Source organism: Eublepharis macularius, chromosome 15 (genome assembly GCF_028583425.1).
Source record: "Eublepharis macularius isolate TG4126 chromosome 15, MPM_Emac_v1.0, whole genome shotgun sequence".
NCBI lineage: Eukaryota > Metazoa > Chordata > Lepidosauria > Squamata > Eublepharidae > Eublepharis > Eublepharis macularius.
In genome coordinates this window covers 31,402,764-31,408,763 of record NC_072804.1, presented here as the reverse complement: position 1 = coordinate 31,408,763, position 6,000 = coordinate 31,402,764, and the positions used below count along the sequence as shown (strand labels likewise).

Below are 6,000 nucleotides of genomic sequence, written 5' to 3'. Positions count from 1 at the left end.
AAGTAACAATAAGTTGTATATTGTCAGCTTTGCAGATGGACTTTCTTAGACTGGCTCTTGGTTGACCTCTTAGCTTGAATTTGACATAGTTTGGCTCTTAATTATAAACAGTTGCTGCTACATGTTTATGGATATTTGTTTCCCTAAAAGGGGAACAGTGGCTCCCTGGGGCCATTTCGGGCCAGGAAAATGGCATAACAGGGGAAGACTGAAGCCTCCTTTCCAGGGCTTTTTTTCTGGGAAAAGAGGTGGTGGAACTCAGTGGTGGAACTCAGGACCGCACGATGATGTCACTTTGGATCAGCTGGAACAAGGGGGAAGTTTTTTAAAGTTTAAACTGCCCTCGGCGAAAATGGTCCCATGGCCGGTGGCCCCACCCCCTGATCTCCAGACAGAGGGGGGGTTAGATTGCCCTCCATGCCACTCCAGCGGCGCGGAGGGCAATCTAAACTCCCCTGTCTGGAGATTAGGGGGTGGGGCCACCGGCCATGGGACCATTTTCAAGAGGTGCCGGAACTCTGTTCCACTGCGTTCCCGCTGAAAAAAAGCCCTGTGCACTACAGTCGTGATCTGAATCAGGGCCCTGCACATTTGAAGACTGGGAACTCCCAGCACATGTCTGCTTGACAGGAGCAGACTGGTAAAATGTAGTTAGGGCCACTGCATGTACATTCAGACCTTTTCAGCTAGTGGATATAGAGTTACCAACTTTCCAGTGGGATCTGGAGTTCTGTTAGAATTACTACTGATCTCCTAATCAGCTCCCCTGGAAGATGGTGGACTTTATGCCACCACATCTGTGCTGTGCCCCCTTCCCAAACTCCACCCACCCATGTCACCTTCCCAGGATCTCCAGGAATTTTCTAAGCTGGAGTTGGCAACATGAAATGTTTTGTGAGGAAGGTCATTTGTGCTGTAAAGTTAATTTTGCTTGGTCGCACTTGCAGAAGGAAAGTCCTTATCACGGGGCAGAGACAGTAAAAGCCCAGCAATTAGAAGCCAAAGCAGTCATATGCATGCGAATGGAGCAGAAACATAGGGGATTGCTTGCGCTTGGATCCTCTCCAGCAATTGATAGTCAGTCCCAGTTTCTTAGTGGCCTACCAGGCCCAACCAATGCTCCCATATTGGCATATTTCATTGCGTAGGAAATATACTCTCCTAGCCAAGCATACTTGCATTGAATATATGAGCTGCTTTGGGAGGTGATTAGGGTAGAAAGCAGGGTGTACATACATGAAGAATGAATGAATATTCCTCAGGGGTATTGACCTCAGGTAGTCTTTTCTTGTGAAAGGAATTCCTGCACAGACAGTCTTATGCATACTTTTCTCAGAAGTCAGTCCCACTCTGTTGATCAATGCTTGCTCACAGGCATAGATGCCTAGGATTGGACCAATTAGCAAAGTTTCTCTGGAAAGATCCATCTGGGTTTTGCAGCCTGATCTTAATCAGATGTAGTCCTGTTGATGTCAGAAGAATTTACCTTACTTAGCATTGAAACAAAGTACATTACAAGGTTTATCTTCATAACACCCCAAGTCGCTCTCCCTCTGAATCTCTTCTGGAAATGCACAGCTTTCTCCTAATGTTTATCCTTGCAATAATCAGGATTACTGCAAAGACAAACATGGCAAAGATCTCATCCTTTCCGTTTAAAGACGTGGACACAGATACTGACTTGCACCAGCGCCTGACCGAATTAACTATTCCATTATTGTTGACTCTTGATCCAGCAGTCTGAGCATTCAAAAAGTGCAATTTCACAATGGAGGCACAAATCTCAGGAAACTCAGATCGAACTGCCTGAAACAGCCAATCTTTTATTTCGCCCTCCTCAAAACTAGACTTCTTTGTCCTGCACACCTTGCACGACAGACAGAAATTCTGCGGGTGCAACCCTTTCCATGCCTGTCTCTCCATACCAGGCAGACATTCAGCGGGTGCAGCCCCTTCCCACCCTATCTCTCCATGCTAAGTTCAGTACGTGCTGCCCTTTCCACACTGTCACTGTCTCTCCATGCTAGGCAGAAGTTCAGCAGGTGCAGCCTATCCGTGCCGGGCAGAAAACTTGTACTACATTTCAGGCAGTCTAGAGAAGCGCCCTCTCCTTACCCTTTGCGCCCACAGTTCTATCGGCGGCTGTCCATCACCACTCCAAGCAACGCCCCTTCGGGGGTCCTCCACCTGCCAAACCACGCCCCCTACCCCCGTCCCGCGTCCCCAAGCAAGAGGGGCGTGGCTAATCGACCTCCTCGCGCACCTCCTCCCCCCTCTTCCGAAGCCCTCGCGCTCGCTCGTATTTCCGGCCAGGCCGGAAGTGGAGCGGCGAGGGTTGCTGGGCGTCTCCAGGCGGAAGTGGAGCTGCCGGGAAGAGGCGAGCTGGGCTGAGGTGAGCGAGCGCCGGCTGTGGAGGAGCCGCGCCCTGAGGTGAAGGGGGGCTGCCAGGGGCCGACCTCCCCCTCTCTCCCCTTGAGCCGGCCGTGACTGGACTCCCGGGCGAGTTAGATCGGGGGAGAGAGTTGGCGGGGGGAGCCTGAATACTGAGGGGTTCATATGACGCATGTCCAGACTGAGGGCGAGAGGGAGCGCCTCTGAAGGGTGTGTGTGTGGCGGGGGGTCGCCTGGTTGTGTTAAAAGTAATCCTAATGATTGCAGTCGTTGGCTGTGGGGGGATGCACTTTGCAGGGAAGGCCCTGCCCAAGTTGACCACTCATTGGCATGCTTGCCTCTGAGTAAGGAAGCTCTGACACACACACATACACGCCCGAGTTTCTACTGGAATTCTGTGCATTGTGTGCGTCTGGAAGGTGCCACTGGACCTAACACGGCTGGCTTTCTCTAACGACCGGCACGATAGTGTCACTGCGGGAGGAGGGGGTAAGAAGTCGAATTTTGTTTTCCTTTTCCTGATTGGTGCAAGGGATGGGGGTCGTTTGCATGGAGATTCCTCTTTCTCAGGTTTGTTCCCGCCTCAGAGGAACGATGCTTGTGGGGTGGGGGGAGAGAGGGGCGATTCCAGTCTGCCACGTGCTTGACAGGCGCATTCGTGAAACAGGTCTTGGCAGCCTTTGCCGGTATATGCCTTCTGTGGCTGTTAGATCATCAAATTAGTATTGCTGCGTCAGGCGGGGCCGAGGGTGACTTTGCAAGCTCTTCGTTTGTGCAGAAGGTCATATGCATAAAGAGTTTGGGGTCTACCACGTTTGCAGGCCTATCAGGGCTTCTCAGTCCAGTTTAAAAATGGCCAGTGTCACCTGAACGTTTTGCAGCACTCAGAACTAAACCTTCACACATATAACCGCATGCTTTTAGTTACTGGCAGGACTTTCCTTCCTGTAAGATTGTTTTAGCTTTGAGGAACCGCAGATATTTTTGTACATCTTTAACTTGGGAACCTAAGCAGCTATAGAATTCTTGCTTGGAGCCATTTTATTTATTGTAGTGGGGGGGGAGTAGAAAGGAGTCAGAACGAGTGATGCAAAATGATTTTGATCGATTGAATGTGAGATGTGTGGGTGAAGAGGGAAGACTTTGTTTTTGCATGCTGAACATTTTAGTGGGGGAGAATATAATAACACTATATGATGCATTAGGAAAGCCAGTGTGTGTATCATATGGGAGGGAAAGGTGTATGAATGCACCGTGGGAGAGGAAGATCCATCAAAAAGGAGAGGAGGCATTGCTTGAGCAGGCAGCTTGCTACTTAGCCAACTGGCATCTCATAAAAAAAATAGTGGGCACAAAGGTTTACCTTAGGATCTGGCTGCCATCACAGTTATACTGCATACCTCGATAAACTGTGAATTGAAGAGAGGGCTAGTTTGATGTGAAGATGATAGAAGGAATGCAATGTGGAGAGGTGGTGGGTGCCTGGTTAGTGGATAGAAATAAAAAGATACTTCTTTGGTTTTATAAAAAAACGTTTGTCTCTGAATATAAACAATGTTCAGTCTGAACAGGGCAGTGATGAAGTTGGACTTACGAAGTTTAGCCTGATATAGGAAGAGTTTTTGAGACTGAAGACACTATCTGATCCTGGTGCTACTGCATGATGGTGTCAGATAGTTATTCTGCATGGTGGTGGGCAGATTTTTAGCTAGTAGCTGTGCGTGAGACTGTGCATCAGGCTGCTGGGGCCAGCTTCTTGTGGAAGATCTTCCCAACATTTTTCACGAGTTTTGTCATTGTTTGCTGTGTGTGAGTTGGCGGTTTCTAGTGTACTGTGTGTGGGCTTCAAGGGCTTTGGAAGAAGTCATGTGCATAAGTGAGATGGCAGTTGCTAGCTAAAGTGGCTGTATGGTCTTGCCATTTCCTCTTGGTGGGTGGCATAGGCAGAATCCTTTGGATGTGATGGCTGATGCATGCCAAGTGCAGCTGAATAATTAGCAGAGAAAGACACACATGCAATTGTCAGTAGAGACACCTCACCCTCTGAGAATTTGGGAATCGCTGAGTGAAATGCATTGCCTGTAGATTCTGCATACAGATAAAGTAGTATTATTTCACATACAGCATAAATAACTTAGGGGATTTGCTACTCCAGGATGCAATGATGGCTGCTTGCTTTGCCTTTTAAGAAGATAAAGTAAAGTCTGTCAACAGCCATGTCACATAATCATTAAATGGAACTTCCATGTTCAGAGGCAGTACAGGTAGGTATCAAGATGTCAGAGGCAGCCCAATGAGGACAATCACCTTCATGTTTTGCTTGTATTTCATAGAAGAGTTTCTATTAAACTGCCCCCTCCGTGGCAGGAGCTCCATGTTTGAAACCCTGAATCTCTGCTTCAACAGATCTCCAATATGGTGTAGGGGTTAAGAATGTTGGACTACGATCTGGGCAAACCAGGTTTGAATCCCCCTTCTGCCATTGAAGCCCACTGTGTTACCTTGGGCCAGTGACACACTGTTAGCCCAACCTACCTCATAGGGTTATTATAAGGATAAAAGGGAGGAGAAGAAGGGTTCTCCCACCCCAATGTTTGTAAAAGACACAATAAAGGAGAGAATGAGCCATCCTGGCTCAGCATTTTAAAGAGTGCAGAGTTATCACTTGCTTCTAACCATTAATCCAGGAAAGCTGTCAGAAAGGCCCAAGCCTCTGTTTCCTGCCTTAATGGAGCACATCTGTAAGTAAAGCTCTCCATATTAAATCGAGCATGGTAAGTGCACCTGGGAACAGTTACGGCTTCTCATGCAGCTAAATAACTGGCTTTCACTCAGCTCTGCTAAGTCTAGTGGAATAAATGCCAGAAGTAAACTGTTCCCTCCACCCCTTGTTTGTGCAAAGTTCAGAAAGCATGCACCTCACACAGCTAATCCAGCCATTTCTAACTAAACTGGAACACACAGCATTTTGGAAGAGAAGCCTTTTCATTATCCGAATGCTGCAGAGAGCAGCAGACAAGAGAACACTGCAGCTTCTCTATATAACCATCCACCAGGCAATGCACGCTGCTATATTTTATTTTTGTTTTACTCCATATACATCCCACCTGTTGCCCGATGGGAGCCGAAGGTAGTTTACATAAGAGTTTGAATACTTGCTGAGCCTTGAGAGATTGGTGCTTTCTTAAGAGTCCTCTTGTTTGCTGAGGTACTGTAGTGGCATTTTCTCTCTTGAAACTCACTTCCTGGGGAGGCATGTCTGGCCAGGTCTTTCTTAAATTGCATGAGGCGGCTGGCGAATGCTTTCCTTTTAAGGAAAAGCCTGTCAATAGTTCCATTGACTGCTTCGCCTTGCCTTTTATCTGTATGTTTAAAAACATGGTTTTAAATGCATCTCGTCGTGGGAGCCTGTGAGCTGAGCCTGTGATAAAGCTATGTAAAAACAAAACCTGTTAGGTGACAGTATGTTCCTTGTTACCTTTCAACTTAATGTGTCTTCCATGGTGGTTAAAATAAAATAAGAGCGCCCTGAGTAGGTGGCTGTGGCCTTTGGAGAAAGGGTGGGATGCGCCCTACAGTAAACATCATTGATGAAATGTTGTCCCCCCC

At 47.7% G+C, this 6,000-nt stretch overlaps 1 protein-coding gene across 4 annotated transcripts in view; it reads left to right on the top strand.

The window, feature by feature from the left end:
- Positions 1 to 2,314: 2,314 nt before the first annotated feature.
- The window catches only part of CAP1 (cyclase associated actin cytoskeleton regulatory protein 1), a 29,701-nt gene continuing 26,015 nt past the window's right edge, over positions 2,315 to 6,000 (top strand). The window contains exon 1 of one of the 4 annotated variants that reach the window (XM_054998802.1): positions 2,315 to 2,392. The gene's annotated coding sequence lies outside the window, so the exon portion shown is untranslated. Of the gene's footprint in view, positions 2,431 to 2,859; positions 2,881 to 6,000 lie in introns of those variants that run through there. The other 3 variants (XM_054998805.1, XM_054998803.1, XM_054998801.1) reach the window with 3 other exon arrangements.